The sequence below is a fragment of the Garra rufa genome, chromosome 13, assembly GCF_049309525.1.
Source record: "Garra rufa chromosome 13, GarRuf1.0, whole genome shotgun sequence".
NCBI classification, from domain to species: domain Eukaryota; kingdom Metazoa; phylum Chordata; class Actinopteri; order Cypriniformes; family Cyprinidae; genus Garra; species Garra rufa.
In genome coordinates this window covers 21,872,142-21,887,456 of record NC_133373.1, presented here as the reverse complement: position 1 = coordinate 21,887,456, position 15,315 = coordinate 21,872,142, and the positions used below count along the sequence as shown (strand labels likewise).

General features: G+C 49.4%; 24 non-coding genes across 24 annotated transcripts; 12 read left to right on the top strand and 12 right to left on the bottom strand.

Annotated features, from left to right (window-relative positions):
• Positions 1-295: 295 nt before the first annotated feature.
• On the bottom strand, positions 296-410 carry LOC141283897 (U5 spliceosomal RNA). Its single transcript, XR_012338264.1, has one exon. It is a non-coding gene; the product is annotated as a U5 spliceosomal RNA (small nuclear RNA).
• Positions 411-1,326: 916 nt separating this feature from the next.
• LOC141283975 (U5 spliceosomal RNA) lies at positions 1,327-1,442 on the bottom strand. The gene has a single exon (XR_012338342.1). It is a non-coding gene; the product is annotated as a U5 spliceosomal RNA (small nuclear RNA).
• Positions 1,443-1,693: 251 nt separating this feature from the next.
• On the top strand, positions 1,694-1,775 carry trnas-cga (transfer RNA serine (anticodon CGA)). The gene has a single exon. It is a non-coding gene; the product is annotated as a tRNA-Ser (tRNA).
• A 423-nt stretch (positions 1,776-2,198) lies between these two features.
• Positions 2,199-2,271, top strand: trnak-uuu (transfer RNA lysine (anticodon UUU)). The gene has a single exon. It is a non-coding gene; the product is annotated as a tRNA-Lys (tRNA).
• A 610-nt stretch (positions 2,272-2,881) lies between these two features.
• On the bottom strand, positions 2,882-2,996 carry LOC141283907 (U5 spliceosomal RNA). The gene has a single exon (XR_012338273.1). It is a non-coding gene; the product is annotated as a U5 spliceosomal RNA (small nuclear RNA).
• Positions 2,997-3,905: 909 nt separating this feature from the next.
• Positions 3,906-4,021, bottom strand: LOC141283966 (U5 spliceosomal RNA). Its single transcript, XR_012338333.1, has one exon. It is a non-coding gene; the product is annotated as a U5 spliceosomal RNA (small nuclear RNA).
• A 251-nt stretch (positions 4,022-4,272) lies between these two features.
• Positions 4,273-4,354, top strand: trnas-cga (transfer RNA serine (anticodon CGA)). Its single transcript has one exon. It is a non-coding gene; the product is annotated as a tRNA-Ser (tRNA).
• A 423-nt stretch (positions 4,355-4,777) lies between these two features.
• On the top strand, positions 4,778-4,850 carry trnak-uuu (transfer RNA lysine (anticodon UUU)). Its single transcript has one exon. It is a non-coding gene; the product is annotated as a tRNA-Lys (tRNA).
• A 585-nt stretch (positions 4,851-5,435) lies between these two features.
• LOC141283896 (U5 spliceosomal RNA) lies at positions 5,436-5,550 on the bottom strand. Its single transcript, XR_012338262.1, has one exon. It is a non-coding gene; the product is annotated as a U5 spliceosomal RNA (small nuclear RNA).
• A 912-nt stretch (positions 5,551-6,462) lies between these two features.
• On the bottom strand, positions 6,463-6,578 carry LOC141283970 (U5 spliceosomal RNA). Its single transcript, XR_012338336.1, has one exon. It is a non-coding gene; the product is annotated as a U5 spliceosomal RNA (small nuclear RNA).
• Positions 6,579-6,829: 251 nt separating this feature from the next.
• Positions 6,830-6,911, top strand: trnas-cga (transfer RNA serine (anticodon CGA)). The gene has a single exon. It is a non-coding gene; the product is annotated as a tRNA-Ser (tRNA).
• Positions 6,912-7,333: 422 nt separating this feature from the next.
• On the top strand, positions 7,334-7,406 carry trnak-uuu (transfer RNA lysine (anticodon UUU)). Its single transcript has one exon. It is a non-coding gene; the product is annotated as a tRNA-Lys (tRNA).
• A 610-nt stretch (positions 7,407-8,016) lies between these two features.
• On the bottom strand, positions 8,017-8,131 carry LOC141283895 (U5 spliceosomal RNA). Its single transcript, XR_012338261.1, has one exon. It is a non-coding gene; the product is annotated as a U5 spliceosomal RNA (small nuclear RNA).
• A 916-nt stretch (positions 8,132-9,047) lies between these two features.
• Positions 9,048-9,163, bottom strand: LOC141283974 (U5 spliceosomal RNA). Its single transcript, XR_012338341.1, has one exon. It is a non-coding gene; the product is annotated as a U5 spliceosomal RNA (small nuclear RNA).
• Positions 9,164-9,414: 251 nt separating this feature from the next.
• Positions 9,415-9,496, top strand: trnas-cga (transfer RNA serine (anticodon CGA)). The gene has a single exon. It is a non-coding gene; the product is annotated as a tRNA-Ser (tRNA).
• Positions 9,497-9,919: 423 nt separating this feature from the next.
• trnak-uuu (transfer RNA lysine (anticodon UUU)) lies at positions 9,920-9,992 on the top strand. Its single transcript has one exon. It is a non-coding gene; the product is annotated as a tRNA-Lys (tRNA).
• Positions 9,993-10,602: 610 nt separating this feature from the next.
• On the bottom strand, positions 10,603-10,717 carry LOC141283906 (U5 spliceosomal RNA). Its single transcript, XR_012338272.1, has one exon. It is a non-coding gene; the product is annotated as a U5 spliceosomal RNA (small nuclear RNA).
• A 909-nt stretch (positions 10,718-11,626) lies between these two features.
• Positions 11,627-11,742, bottom strand: LOC141283965 (U5 spliceosomal RNA). The gene has a single exon (XR_012338332.1). It is a non-coding gene; the product is annotated as a U5 spliceosomal RNA (small nuclear RNA).
• A 251-nt stretch (positions 11,743-11,993) lies between these two features.
• trnas-cga (transfer RNA serine (anticodon CGA)) lies at positions 11,994-12,075 on the top strand. The gene has a single exon. It is a non-coding gene; the product is annotated as a tRNA-Ser (tRNA).
• Positions 12,076-12,498: 423 nt separating this feature from the next.
• Positions 12,499-12,571, top strand: trnak-uuu (transfer RNA lysine (anticodon UUU)). Its single transcript has one exon. It is a non-coding gene; the product is annotated as a tRNA-Lys (tRNA).
• A 585-nt stretch (positions 12,572-13,156) lies between these two features.
• On the bottom strand, positions 13,157-13,271 carry LOC141283894 (U5 spliceosomal RNA). The gene has a single exon (XR_012338260.1). It is a non-coding gene; the product is annotated as a U5 spliceosomal RNA (small nuclear RNA).
• A 914-nt stretch (positions 13,272-14,185) lies between these two features.
• LOC141283971 (U5 spliceosomal RNA) lies at positions 14,186-14,301 on the bottom strand. The gene has a single exon (XR_012338337.1). It is a non-coding gene; the product is annotated as a U5 spliceosomal RNA (small nuclear RNA).
• Positions 14,302-14,553: 252 nt separating this feature from the next.
• On the top strand, positions 14,554-14,635 carry trnas-cga (transfer RNA serine (anticodon CGA)). The gene has a single exon. It is a non-coding gene; the product is annotated as a tRNA-Ser (tRNA).
• Positions 14,636-15,057: 422 nt separating this feature from the next.
• trnak-uuu (transfer RNA lysine (anticodon UUU)) lies at positions 15,058-15,130 on the top strand. The gene has a single exon. It is a non-coding gene; the product is annotated as a tRNA-Lys (tRNA).
• Positions 15,131-15,315: the final 185 nt, after the last annotated feature.

The window sequence follows — 15,315 nt, the reverse complement described above, 5'->3', positions numbered from 1 at the left end:
ACTATACCAACAACGCAGGCGGTGGACGCTGGCTTTCGCCGGTCAGAAAAGAATGCTCAAAGTGCACAAGTCACTGATAGGGCCAAAGGAGCGGAAGCCATCTTTGTTTGGGCCCGTTCAGGGTTTGGATCCCGTTATGTACGAGAGAGCGCTGTCTTTTCATGCTGGCTAAAGAAATCTGAAGTTGCGACACAGGAAGCACAAAGGCTGCAAACACAGACCACGACGTGGCGCGCTTCGTTCCACTGCATGTTGGCAGTCGGCCAGATTCACTCTGCTCTTGACTCTCTAGTATAGCTCTGTTGTGAGCAGAGCCCCCAAAAATACAGGTCACTCGGAAATGTTTCTGTCCACGGAAATCTTCAGTAAAAGGCGAAAGATTTATGCGTTGATGAAGAGAAACTCGAGCTATGGCTCCAATCCCTTGGGCCTGTGCGCTCCCTTTGGTAAACCACTACGCTTACCAAGGGTAACCTAGGGTGCCGACGCCTGCCAACATGTTTTTCATCACCACCGTCACTCCAAATGGGAGGAGTACAAGTTACAAAAGTCCCTTCCATCTCCCAATATTCACAAACCCAATCAAGTCAATGTCATCCCTTTTTTCATGCCCCCCGTATGAAAAGTGAAAAGAAAAAAAAAAAATGTAAATAATAAAGTGGTCCAAATAATGACCCCCTGTAATGTGTATCATTCAAGATATTGAGAGACTTAATAAGGTCATGGCAGGTTGATCTGGTTTTTCATGGAGTAATGGCTCGTTTTGGTGATGTCGGTGAAATCACGCCGGCTGGGGGCGAAGGCCAGCAAGCGCAGCTCCTCGTTAGTATAGTGGACATTATCTCCGCCTGTCTCGCGGAAGACCGGGGTTCGATCCCCTGACGGGGAGTCCTAGCTTTTTACTGCTTCTGAACGACTCATCCAAAAGTTTTTGGGGCAGACAGAGGTCACAGAAGCAATTCTGCTTCAACGTCAGCCGGAGCCAAAAGGAATGCGTTGGCCGGGAATCGAACCCGGGTCAACTGCTTGGAAGGCAGCTATGCTCACCACTATACCACCAACGCAGGTGGTGGATTCTAGCTTTTAGCATTCTGAAAGGAATGCTTGAAGCGCACGAGTCACTGATAGGGCCAAAGGAGCTGAAGCCATCTTTGTTTGGATCCCGTCATGTACGAGAGAGTGCTGTCTTTCCACGCTGGCTAAAGAAATTTGAAGTTGCGACGCAGAAAGCGCAAAGGCCGCAAACACAGACCATGATGAGGCGCGCTTCGTTCCACTGCACGTTGGCGGGCGGCCAGTTTGATTCTGCTCTTGACACTCCAGTACAGCTCTGCTGTGAGCAGAGCCCCCAAAAATACAGGTCACTCGCAAATGTTCCTCTCCACGGAAATCTTTAGTAAAAGGCGAAAGATTTATGCATTGATGAAGAGAAACTCGAGCTATGGCTCCATTTCCTTGGGCCTGTGCGCTCCCTGTGCTAAACCACTACACTCACCAAGGGTAATCTAGGGTGCCGACACCTGCCAACATGAATTTAATGGCCCCCTCACTGTAAATGGGAGGAGTAAAAGTTAAAAAAGAAGAGCTCCTTTCTGCCACCTCCATTTTTCATCCGGGTGCAGTGCAGGTTGTCCGCGATGTCCTATGCTCCCCACATCTAGCCAACCAAAAAGCACGCAAAACACCCTCAGGTGTAGTCGTGGCTGAGAGGTTAAGGCGATGGACTCGAAATCCATTGGGATCTCCCCGCGCAGGTTCGAACCGTGCCGACTACGAAGCGCTTTGCCTTCTTGGCTGTTTGCGACAGCAACTGTGCCTTCTCTGCTTTTCCTGGAAGCTGATTTTTTCCCCCCCTCTAACTCCAGTTGCTGCACGACAACTGGTCTTCCCACATCTCTTTTCAAGCAGTGTTTCCAAAGAACCAAGTCCAATGGAAGAGCTTTTAGGTGCTCTGATATAACAGTGTAAAAGAAGCCTACTCATTATGAACTTCTAGCACCATTTACTTCTCTGTCCAGGCCAAAAAAGTGTTAGCAAACTGTTGTGAAAAGAGTCCATTCATTCAATGTCACTGTTCCAAACTTGCCAGGAGAAGCCTATCAGTCTCAGCCCTAGTAGTCTGTGGCCTTCATCCTGCAGTACCGCAAACTTTAAGCAGACAGAGAATGCACATTGTTTGCTGTCATGCTCCCAATGTGGCCCGGATAGCTCAGTCGGTAGAGCATCAGACTTTTAATCTGAGGGTCCAGGGTTCAAGTCCCTGTTCGGGCGACAAACTGTCAGTTTGCTACAGGCCTCCCCTCACGACCGAGTACGAAGGCTATGTGAGATGTTGAATTGAACTGTGACCCCTACTTCTTGGAAGGCACCCTTAAATTTGAGATCCCTTGGCAAACAAGCCAGTGAACCTGTAGGTTGGGGCACTTCTGAGTTTTTTTAAGCAGACCCGGCCGGTTAGTACTCTGCGTTGTGGCCGCAGCAACTCCGGTTCGAATCCGGGTCACGGCAGGCTTTTTGTGCAGGCGAACACAACACCGAGCTCCATTCTGCCACCTCCATTTTTCATCTGGGTACAGTGCAAGTTATACTATACCAACAACGCAGGCGGTGGACGCTGGCTTTCGCCGGTCAGAATAGAATGCTCAAAGTGCACAAGTCACTGATAGGGCCAAAGGAGCGGAAGCCATCTTTGTCTGGGCCCGTTCAGGGTTTGGATCCCGTTATGTACGAGAGAGCGCTGTCTTTTCATGCTGGCTAAAGAAATCTGAAGTTGCGACACAGGAAGCACAAAGGCTGCAAACACAGACCACGATGCGGCGCGCTTCGTTCCACTGCATGTTGGCAGTCGGCCAGATTCACTCTGCTCTTGACTCTCTAGTATCGCTCTGTTGTGAGCAGAGCCCCCAAAAATACAGGTCACTCGGAAATGTTTCTGTCCACGGAAATCTTCAGTAAAAGGCGAAAGATTTATGCGTTGATGAAGAGAAACTCGAGCTATGGCTCCAATCCCTTGGGCCTGTGCGCTCCCTTTGGTAAACCACTACGCTTACCAAGGGTAACCTAGGGTGCCGACGCCTGCCAACATGTTTTTCATCACCACCGTCACTCCAAATGGGAGGAGTACAAGTTACAAAAGTCCCTTCCATCTCCCAATATTCACAAACCCAATCAAGTCAATGTCATCCCTTTTTTCATGCCCCCCGTATGAAAAGTGAAAAAAAAAATGTAAATAATAAAGTGGTCCAAATAATGACCCCCTGTAATGTGTATCATTCAAGATATTGAGAGACTTAATAAGGTCATGGCAGGTTGATCTGGTTTTTCATGGAGTAATGGCTCGTTTTGGTGATGTCGGTGAAATCACGCCGGCTGGGGGCGAAGGCCAGCAAGCGCAGCTCCTCGTTAGTATAGTGGACAGTATCTCCGCCTGTCACGCGGAAGACCGGGGTTCGATTCCCCGACGGGGAGTCCTAGCTTTTTACTGCTTCTGAACGACTCATCCAAAAGTTTTTGGTGCAGACAGAGGTCACAGAAGCAATTCTGCTTCAACGTCAGCCGGAGCCAAAAGGAATGCGTTGGCCGGGAATCGAACCCGGGTCAACTGCTTGGAAGGCAGCTATGCTCACCACTATACCACCAACGCAGGTGGTGGATTTTAGCTTTTAGCATTCTGAAAGGAATGCTTGAAGCGCACGAGTCACTGATAGGGCCAAAGGAGCTGAAGCCATCTTTGTTTGGATCCCGTCATGTACGAGAGAGTGCTGTCTTTCCACGCTGGCTAAAGAAATTTGAAGTTGCGACGCAGAAAGCGCAAAGGCCGCAAACACAGACCATGATGAGGCGCGCTTCGTTCCACTGCACGTTGGCGGGCGGCCAGTTTGATTCTGCTCTTGACACTCCAGTACAGCTCTGCTGTGAGCAGAGCCCCCAAAAATACAGGTCACTCGCAAATGTTCCTCTCCACGGAAATCTTTAGTAAAAGGCGAAAGATTTATGCGTTGATGAAGAGAAACTCGAGCTATGGCTCCATTTCCTTGGGCCTGTGCGCTCCCTGTGCTAAACCACTACACTCACCAAGGGTAATCTAGGGTGCCGACACCTGCCAACATGAATTTAATGGCCCCCTCACTGTAAATGGGAGGAGTAAAAGTTAAAAAAGAAGAGCTCCTTTCTGCCACCTCCATTTTTCATCCAGGTGCAGTGCAGGTTGTCTGCGATGTCCTATGCTGCCCACATCTAGCCAACCAAAAAGCACGCAAAACACCCTCAGGTGTAGTCGTGGCTGAGAGGTTAAGGCGATGGTCTCGAAATCCACTGGGGTCTCCCCGCGCAGGTTCGAACCCTGCCGACTACGAAGCGCTTTGCCTTCTTGGCTGTTTGCGACAGCAACTGTGCCTTCTCTACTTTTCCTGGAAGCTGATTTTTTCCCCCCTCTAACTCCAGTTGCTGCACGACAACTGGTCTTCCCACATCTCTTTTCAAGCAGTGTTTCCAAAGAACCAAGTCCAATGGAAGAGCTTTTAGGTGCTCTGATATAACAGTGTAAAAGAAGCCTACTCATTATGAACATCTAGCACCATTTACTTCTCTGTCCAGGCCAAAAAAGTGTTAGCAAACTGTTGTGAAAAGAGTCCATTCATTCAATGTCACTGTTCCAAACTTGCCAGGAGAAGCCTATCAGTCTCAGCCCTAGTAGTCTGTGGCCTTCATCCTGCAGTACAGGCAAACTTTAAGCAGACAGAGAATGCACATTGTTTGCTGTCATGCTCCCAATGTGGCCCGGATAGCTCAGTCGGTAGAGCATCAGACTTTTAATCTGAGGGTCCAGGGTTCAAGTCCCTGTTCGGGCGACAAGCTGTCAGTTTGCTACAGGCCTCCCCTCACGACCGAGTACGAAGGCTATGTGAGATGTTGAATTGGACTGTGACCCCTACTTCTTGGAAGGCACCCTTAAATTTGAGATCCCTTGGCAAACAAGCCAGTGAACCTGTAGGTTGGGGCACTTCTGAGTTTTTTTAAGCAGACCCGGCCGTTTAGTACTCTGCGTTGTGGCCGCAGCAACTCCGGGTCACGGCAGGCTTTTTGTGCAGGCGAACACAACACCGAGCTCCATTCTGCCACCTCCATTTTTCATCTGGGTACAGTGCAAGTTATACTATACCAACAACGCAGGCGGTGGACGCTGGCTTTCGCCGGTCAGAAAAGAATGCTCAAAGTGCACAAGTCACTGATAGGGCCAAAGGAGCGGAAGCCATCTTTGTTTGGGCCCGTTCAGGGTTTGGATCCCGTTATGTACGAGAGAGCGCTGTCTTTTCATGCTGGCTAAAGAAATCTGAAGTTGCGACACAGGAAGCACAAAGGCTGCAAACACAGACCACGACGCGGCGCGCTTCGTTCCACTGCATGTTGGCAGTCGGCCAGATTCACTCTAGTATAGCTCTGTTGTGAGCAGAGCCCCCAAAAATACAGGTCACTCGGAAATGTTTCTGTCCACGGAAATCTTCAGTAAAAGGCGAAAGATTTATGCGTTGATGAAGAGAAACTCGAGCTATGGCTCCAATCCCTTGGGCCTGTGCGCTCCCTTTGGTAAATCACTACGCTTACCAAGGGTAACCTAGGGTGCCGACGCCTGCCAACATGTTTTTCATCACCACCGTCACTCCAAATGGGAGGAGTACAAGTTACAAAAGTCCCTTCCATCTCCCAATATTCACAAACCCAATCAATTCAATGTCATCCCTTTTTTCATGCCCCCCGTATGAAAAGTGAAAAAAAAAAAAATGTAAATAATAAAGTGGTCCAAATAATGACCCCCTGTAATGTGTATCATTCAAGATATTGAGAGACTTAATAAGGTCATGGCAGGTTGATCTGGTTTTTCATGGAGTAATGGCTCGTTTTGGTGGTGTCGGTGAAATCACGCCGGCTGGGGGCGAAGGCCAGCAAGCGCAGCTCCTCGTTAGTATAGTGGACAGTATCTCCGCCTGTCACGCGGAAGACCGGGGTTCGATTCCCCGACGGGGAGTCCTAGCTTTTTACTGCTTCTGAACGACTCATCCAAAAGTTTTTGGTGCAGACAGAGGTCACAGAAGCAATTCTGCTTCAACGTCAGCCGGAGCCAAAAGGAATGCGTTGGCCGGGAATCGAACCCGGGTCAACTGCTTGGAAGGCAGCTATGCTCACCACTATACCACCAACGCAGGTGGTGGATTTTAGCTTTTAGCATTCTGAAAGGAATGCTTGAAGCGCACGAGTCACTGATAGGGCCAAAGGAGCTGAAGCCATCTTTGTTTGGATCCCGTCATGTACGAGAGAGTGCTGTCTTTCCACGCTGGCTAAAGAAATTTGAAGTTGCGACGCAGAAAGCGCAAAGGCCGCAAACACAGACCATGATGAGGCGCGCTTCGTTCCACTGCACGTTGGCGGGCGGCCAGTTTGATTCTGCTCTTGACACTCCAGTACAGCTCTGCTGTGACCAGAGCCCCCAAAAATACAGGTCACTCGCAAATGTTCCTCTCCACGGAAATCTTTAGTAAAAGGCGAAAGATTTATGCGTTGATGAAGAGAAACTCGAGCTATGGCTCCATTTCCTTGGGCCTGTGCGCTCCCTGTGCTAAACCACTACACTCACCAAGGGTAATCTAGGGTGCCGACACCTGCCAACATGAATTTAATGGCCCCCTCACTGTAAATGGGAGGAGTAAAAGTTAAAAAAGAAGAGCTCCTTTCTGCCACCTCCATTTTTCATCCGGGTGCAGTGCAGGTTGTCCGCGATGTCCTATGCTGCCCACATCTAGCCAACCAAAAAGCACGCAAAACACCCTCAGGTGTAGTCGTGGCTGAGAGGTTAAGGCGATGGTCTCGAAATCCACTGGGGTCTCCCCGCGCAGGTTCGAACCCTGCCGACTACGAAGCGCTTTGCCTTCTTGGCTGTTTGCGACAGCAACTGTGCCTTCTCTACTTTTCCTGGAAGCTGATTTTTTCCCCCCTCTAACTCCAGTTGTTGCACGACAACTGGTCTTCCCACATCTCTTTTCAAGCAGTGTTTCCAAAGAACCAAGTCCAATGGAAGAGCTTTTAGGTGCTCTGATATAACAGTGTAAAAGAAGCCTACTCATTATGAACATCTAGCACCATTTACTTCTCTGTCCAGGCCAAAAAAGTGTTAGCAAACTGTTGTGAAAAGAGTCCATTCATTCAATGTCACTGTTCCAAACTTGCCAGGAGAAGCCTATCAGTCTCAGCCCTAGTAGTCTGTGGCCTTCATCCTGCAGTACCGCAAACTTTAAGCAGACAGAGAATGCACATTGTTTGCTGTCATGCTCCCAATGTGGCCCGGATAGCTCAGTCGGTAGAGCATCAGACTTTTAATCTGAGGGTCCAGGGTTCAAGTCCCTGTTCGGGCGGCAAGCTGTCAGTTTGCTACAGGCCTCCCCTCACGACCGAGTACGAAGGCTATGTGAGATGTTGAATTGAACTGTGACCCCTACTTCTTGGAAGGCACCCTTAAATTTGAGATCCCTTGGCAAACAAGCCAGTGAACCTGTAGGTTGGGGCACTTCTGAGTTTTTTTAAGCAGACCCGGCCGGTTAGTACTCTGCGTTGTGGCCACAGCAACTCCCGTTCGAATCCGGGTCACGGCAGGCTTTTTGTGCAGGCGAACACAACACCGAGCTCCATTCTGCCACCTCCATTTTTCATCTGGGTACAGTGCAAGTTATACTATACCAACAACGCAGGCGGTGGACGCTGGCTTTCGCCGGTCAGAAAAGAATGCTCAAAGTGCACAAGTCACTGATAGGGCCAAAGGAGCGGAAGCCATCTTTGTTTGGGCCCGTTCAGGGTTTGGATCCCGTTATGTACGAGAGAGCGCTGTCTTTTCATGCTGGCTAAAGAAATCTGAAGTTGCGACACAGGAAGCACAAAGGCTGCAAACACAGACCACGACGTGGCGCGCTTCGTTCCACTGCATGTTGGCAGTCGGCCAGATTCACTCTGCTCTTGACTCTCTAGTATAGCTCTGTTGTGAGCAGAGCCCCCAAAAATACAGGTCACTCGGAAATGTTTCTGTCCACGGAAATCTTCAGTAAAAGGCGAAAGATTTATGCGTTGATGAAGAGAAACTCGAGCTATGGCTCCAATCCCTTGGGCCTGTGCGCTCCCTTTGGTAAACCACTACGCTTACCAAGGGTAACCTAGGGTGCCGACGCCTGCCAACATGTTTTTCATCACCACCGTCACTCCAAATGGGAGGAGTACAAGTTACAAAAGTCCCTTCCATCTCCCAATATTCACAAACCCAATCAAGTCAATGTCATCCCTTTTTTCATGCCCCCCGTATGAAAAGTGAAAAGAAAAAAAAAAAATGTAAATAATAAAGTGGTCCAAATAATGACCCCCTGTAATGTGTATCATTCAAGATATTGAGAGACTTAATAAGGTCATGGCAGGTTGATCTGGTTTTTCATGGAGTAATGGCTCGTTTTGGTGATGTCGGTGAAATCACGCCGGCTGGGGGCGAAGGCCAGCAAGCGCAGCTCCTCGTTAGTATAGTGGACATTATCTCCGCCTGTCTCGCGGAAGACCGGGGTTCGATCCCCTGACGGGGAGTCCTAGCTTTTTACTGCTTCTGAACGACTCATCCAAAAGTTTTTGGGGCAGACAGAGGTCACAGAAGCAATTCTGCTTCAACGTCAGCCGGAGCCAAAAGGAATGCGTTGGCCGGGAATCGAACCCGGGTCAACTGCTTGGAAGGCAGCTATGCTCACCACTATACCACCAACGCAGGTGGTGGATTCTAGCTTTTAGCATTCTGAAAGGAATGCTTGAAGCGCACGAGTCACTGATAGGGCCAAAGGAGCTGAAGCCATCTTTGTTTGGATCCCGTCATGTACGAGAGAGTGCTGTCTTTCCACGCTGGCTAAAGAAATTTGAAGTTGCGACGCAGAAAGCGCAAAGGCCGCAAACACAGACCATGATGAGGCGCGCTTCGTTCCACTGCACGTTGGCGGGCGGCCAGTTTGATTCTGCTCTTGACACTCCAGTACAGCTCTGCTGTGAGCAGAGCCCCCAAAAATACAGGTCACTCGCAAATGTTCCTCTCCACGGAAATCTTTAGTAAAAGGCGAAAGATTTATGCATTGATGAAGAGAAACTCGAGCTATGGCTCCATTTCCTTGGGCCTGTGCGCTCCCTGTGCTAAACCACTACACTCACCAAGGGTAATCTAGGGTGCCGACACCTGCCAACATGAATTTAATGGCCCCCTCACTGTAAATGGGAGGAGTAAAAGTTAAAAAAGAAGAGCTCCTTTCTGCCACCTCCATTTTTCATCCGGGTGCAGTGCAGGTTGTCCGCGATGTCCTATGCTCCCCACATCTAGCCAACCAAAAAGCACGCAAAACACCCTCAGGTGTAGTCGTGGCTGAGAGGTTAAGGCGATGGACTCGAAATCCATTGGGGTCTCCCCGCGCAGGTTCGAACCCTGCCGACTACGAAGCGCTTTGCCTTCTTGGCTGTTTGCGACAGCAACTGTGCCTTCTCTGCTTTTCCTGGAAGCTGATTTTTTCCCCCCCTCTAACTCCAGTTGCTGCACGACAACTGGTCTTCCCACATCTCTTTTCAAGCAGTGTTTCCAAAGAACCAAGTCCAATGGAAGAGCTTTTAGGTGCTCTGATATAACAGTGTAAAAGAAGCCTACTCATTATGAACTTCTAGCACCATTTACTTCTCTGTCCAGGCCAAAAAAGTGTTAGCAAACTGTTGTGAAAAGAGTCCATTCATTCAATGTCACTGTTCCAAACTTGCCAGGAGAAGCCTATCAGTCTCAGCCCTAGTAGTCTGTGGCCTTCATCCTGCAGTACCGCAAACTTTAAGCAGACAGAGAATGCACATTGTTTGCTGTCATGCTCCCAATGTGGCCCGGATAGCTCAGTCGGTAGAGCATCAGACTTTTAATCTGAGGGTCCAGGGTTCAAGTCCCTGTTCGGGCGACAAACTGTCAGTTTGCTACAGGCCTCCCCTCACGACCGAGTACGAAGGCTATGTGAGATGTTGAATTGAACTGTGACCCCTACTTCTTGGAAGGCACCCTTAAATTTGAGATCCCTTGGCAAACAAGCCAGTGAACCTGTAGGTTGGGGCACTTCTGAGTTTTTTTAAGCAGACCCGGCCGGTTAGTACTCTGCGTTGTGGCCGCAGCAACTCCGGTTCGAATCCGGGTCACGGCAGGCTTTTTGTGCAGGCGAACACAACACCGAGCTCCATTCTGCCACCTCCATTTTTCATCTGGGTACAGTGCAAGTTATACTATACCAACAACGCAGGCGGTGGACGCTGGCTTTCGCCGGTCAGAATAGAATGCTCAAAGTGCACAAGTCACTGATAGGGCCAAAGGAGCGGAAGCCATCTTTGTCTGGGCCCGTTCAGGGTTTGGATCCCGTTATGTACGAGAGAGCGCTGTCTTTTCATGCTGGCTAAAGAAATCTGAAGTTGCGACACAGGAAGCACAAAGGCTGCAAACACAGACCACGATGCGGCGCGCTTCGTTCCACTGCATGTTGGCAGTCGGCCAGATTCACTCTGCTCTTGACTCTCTAGTATCGCTCTGTTGTGAGCAGAGCCCCCAAAAATACAGGTCACTCGGAAATGTTTCTGTCCACGGAAATCTTCAGTAAAAGGCGAAAGATTTATGCGTTGATGAAGAGAAACTCGAGCTATGGCTCCAATCCCTTGGGCCTGTGCGCTCCCTTTGGTAAACCACTACGCTTACCAAGGGTAACCTAGGGTGCCGACGCCTGCCAACATGTTTTTCATCACCACCGTCACTCCAAATGGGAGGAGTACAAGTTACAAAAGTCCCTTCCATCTCCCAATATTCACAAACCCAATCAAGTCAATGTCATCCCTTTTTTCATGCCCCCCGTATGAAAAGTGAAAAAAAAAATGTAAATAATAAAGTGGTCCAAATAATGACCCCCTGTAATGTGTATCATTCAAGATATTGAGAGACTTAATAAGGTCATGGCAGGTTGATCTGGTTTTTCATGGAGTAATGGCTCGTTTTGGTGATGTCGGTGAAATCACGCCGGCTGGGGGCGAAGGCCAGCAAACGCAGCTCCTCGTTAGTATAGTGGACAGTATCTCCGCCTGTCACGCGGAAGACTGGGGTTCGATTCCCCGACGGGGAGTCCTAGCTTTTTACTGCTTCTGAACGACTCATCCAAAAGTTTTTGGTGCAGACAGAGGTCACAGAAGCAATTCTGCTTCAACGTCAGCCGGAGCCAAAAGGAATGCGTTGGCCGGGAATCGAACCCGGGTCAACTGCTTGGAAGGCAGCTATGCTCACCACTATACCACCAACGCAGGTGGTGGATTTTAGCTTTTAGCATTCTGAAAGGAATGCTTGAAGCGCACGAGTCACTGATAGGGCCAAAGGAGCTGAAGCCATCTTTGTTTGGATCCCGTCATGTACGAGAGAGTGCTGTCTTTCCACGCTGGCTAAAGAAATTTGAAGTTGCGACGCAGAAAGCGCAAAGGCCGCAAACACAGACCATGATGAGGCGCGCTTCGTTCCACTGCACGTTGGCGGGCGGCCAGTTTGATTCTGCTCTTGACACTCCAGTACAGCTCTGCTGTGAGCAGAGCCCCCAAAAATACAGGTCACTCGCAAATGTTCCTCTCCACGGAAATCTTTAGTAAAAGGCGAAAGATTTATGCGTTGATGAAGAGAAACTCGAGCTATGGCTCCATTTCCTTGGGCCTGTGCGCTCCCTGTGCTAAACCACTACACTCACCAAGGGTAATCTAGGGTGCCGACACCTGCCAACATGAATTTAATGGCCCCCTCACTGTAAATGGGAGGAGTAAAAGTTAAAAAAGAAGAGCTCCTTTCTGCCACCTCCATTTTTCATCCAGGTGCAGTGCAGGTTGTCTGCGATGTCCTATGCTGCCCACATCTAGCCAACCAAAAAGCACGCAAAACACCCTCAGGTGTAGTCGTGGCTGAGAGGTTAAGGCGATGGTCTCGAAATCCACTGGGGTCTCCCCGCGCAGGTTCGAACCCTGCCGACTACGAAGCGCTTTGCCTTCTTGGCTGTTTGCGACAGCAACTGTGCCTTCTCTACTTTTCCTGGAAGCTGATTTTTTCCCCCCTCTAACTCCAGTTGCTGCACGACAACTGGTCTTCCCACATCTCTTTTCAAGCAGTGTTTCCAAAGAACCAAGTCCAATGGAAGAGCTTTTAGGTGCTCTGATATAACAGTGTAAAAGAAGCCTACTCATTATGAACATCTAGCACCATTTACTTCTCTGTCCAGGCCAAAAAAGTGTTAGCAAACTGTTGTGAAAAGAGTCCATTCATTCAATGTCACTGTTCCAAACTTGCCAGGAGAAGCCTATCAGTCTCAGCCCTAGTAGTCTGTGGCCTTCATCCTGCAGTACAGGCAAACTTTAAGCAGACAGAGAATGCACATTGTTTGCTGTCATGCTCCCAATGTGGCCCGGATAGCTCAGTCGGTAGAGCATCAGACTTTTAATCTGAGGGTCCAGGGTTCAAGTCCCTGTTCGGGCGACAAGCTGTCAGTTTGCTACAGGCCTCCCCTCACGACCGAGTACGAAGGCTATGTGAGATGTTGAATTGGACTGTGACCCCTACTTCTTGGAAGGCACCCTTAAATTTGAGATCCCTTGGCAAACAAGCCAGTGAACCTGTAGGTTGGGGCACTTCTGAGTTTTTTTAAGCAGACCCGGCCGTTTAGTACTCTGCGTTGTGGCCGCAGCAACTCCGGGTCACGGCAGGCTTTTTGTGCAGGCGAACACAACACCGAGCTCCATTCTGCCACCTCCATTTTTCATCTGGGTACAGTGCAAGTTATACTATACCAACAACGCAGGCGGTGGACGCTGGCTTTCGCCGGTCAGAAAAGAATGCTCAAAGTGCACAAGTCACTGATAGGGCCAAAGGAGCGGAAGCCATCTTTGTTTGGGCCCGTTCAGGGTTTGGATCCCGTTATGTACGAGAGAGCGCTGTCTTTTCATGCTGGCTAAAGAAATCTGAAGTTGCGACACAGGAAGCACAAAGGCTGCAAACACAGACCACGACGCGGCGCGCTTCGTTCCACTGCATGTTGGCAGTCGGCCAGATTCACTCTAGTATAGCTCTGTTGTGAGCAGAGCCCCCAAAAATACAGGTCACTCGGAAATGTTTCTGTCCACGGAAATCTTCAGTAAAAGGCGAAAGATTTATGCGTTGATGAAGAGAAACTCGAGCTATGGCTCCAATCCCTTGGGCCTGTGCGCTCCCTTTGGTAAACCACTACGCTTACCAAGGGTAACCTAGGGTGCCGACGCCTGCCAACATGTTTTTCATCACCACCGTCACTCCAAATGGGAGGAGTACAAGTTACAAAAGTCCCTTCCATCTCCCAATATTCACAAACCCAATCAAGTCAATGTCATCCCTTTTTTCATGCCCCCCGTATGAAAAGTGAAAAGAAAAAAAAAATGTAAATAATAAAGTGGTCCAAATAATGACCCCCTGTAATGTGTATCATTCAAGATATTGAGAGACTTAATAAGGTCATGGCAGGTTGATCTGGTTTTTCATGGAGTAATGGCTCGTTTTGGTGATGTCGGTGAAATCACGCCGGCTGGGGGCGAAGGCCAGCAAGCGCAGCTCCTCGTTAGTATAGTGGACAGTATCTCCGCCTGTCACGCGGAAGACCGGGGTTCGATTCCCCGACGGGGAGTCCTAGCTTTTTACTGCTTCTGAACGACTCATCCAAAAGTTTTTGGTGCAGACAGAGGTCACAGAAGCAATTCTGCTTCAACGTCAGCCGGAGCCAAAAGGAATGCGTTGGCCGGGAATCGAACCCGGGTCAACTGCTTGGAAGGCAGCTATGCTCACCACTATACCACCAACGCAGGTGGTTTATTCTAGCTTTTAGCATTCTGAAAGGAATGCTTGAAGCGCACGAGTCACTGATAGGGCCAAAGGAGCTGAAGCCATCTTTGTTTGGATCCCGTCATGTACGAGAGAGTGCTGTCTTTCCACGCTGGCTAAAGAAATTTGAAGTTGCGACGCAGAAAGCGCAAAGGCCGCAAACACAGACCATGATGAGGCGCGCTTCGTTCCACTGCACGTTGGCGGGCGGCCAGTTTGATTCTGCTCTTGACACTCCAGTACAGCTCTGCTGTGAGCAGAGCCCCCCAAAAATACAGGTCACTCGCAAATGTTCCTCTCCACGGAAATCTTTAGTAAAAGGCGAAAGATTTATGCGTTGATGAAGAGAAACTCGAGCTATGGCTCCATTTCCTTGGGCCTGTGCGCTCCCTGTGCTAAACCACTACACTCACCAAGGGTAATCTAGGGTGCCGACACCTGCCAACATGAATTTAATGGCCCCCTCACTGTAAATGGGAGGAGTAAAAGTTAAAAAAGAAGAGCTCCTTTCTGCCACCTCCATTTTTCATCCGGGTGCAGTGCAGGTTGTCCGCGATGTCCTATGCTGCCCACATCTAGCCAACCAAAAAGCACGCAAAACACCCTCAGGTGTAGTCGTGGCTGAGAGGTTAAGGCGATGGACTCGAAATCCATTGGGGTCTCCCCGCGCAGGTTCGAACCCTGCCGACTACGAAGCGCTTTGCCTTCTTGGCTGTTTGCGACAGCAACTGTGCCTTCTCTACTTTTCCTGGAAGCTGATTTTTTCCCCCCTCTAACTCCAGTTGCTGCACGACAACTGGTCTTCCCACATCTCTTTTCAAGCAGTGTTTCCAAAGAACCAAGTCCAATGGAAGAGCTTTTAGGTGCTCTGATATAACAGTGTAAAAGAAGCCTACTCATTATGAACTTCTAGCACCATTTACTTCTCTGTCCAGGCCAAAAAAGTGTTAGCAAACTGTTGTGAAAAGAGTCCATTCATTCAATGTCACTGTTCCAAACTTGCCAGGAGAAGCCTATCAGTCTCAGCCCTAGTAGTCTGTGGCCTCCATCCTGCAGTACCGCAAACTTTAAGCAGACAGAGAATGCACATTGTTTGCTGTCATGCTCCCAATGTGGCCCGGATAGCTCAGTCGGTAGAGCATCAGACTTTTAATCTGAGGGTCCAGGGTTCAAGTCCCTGTTCGGGCGACAAGCTGTCAGTTTGCTACAGGCCTCCCCTCACGACCGAGTACGAAGGCTATGTGAGATGTTGAATTGAACTGTGACCCCTACTTCTTGGAAGGCACCCTTAAATTTGAGATCCCTTGGCAAACAAGCCAGTGAACCTGTAGGTTGGGGCACTTCTGAGTTTTTTTAAGCAGACCCGGCCGGTT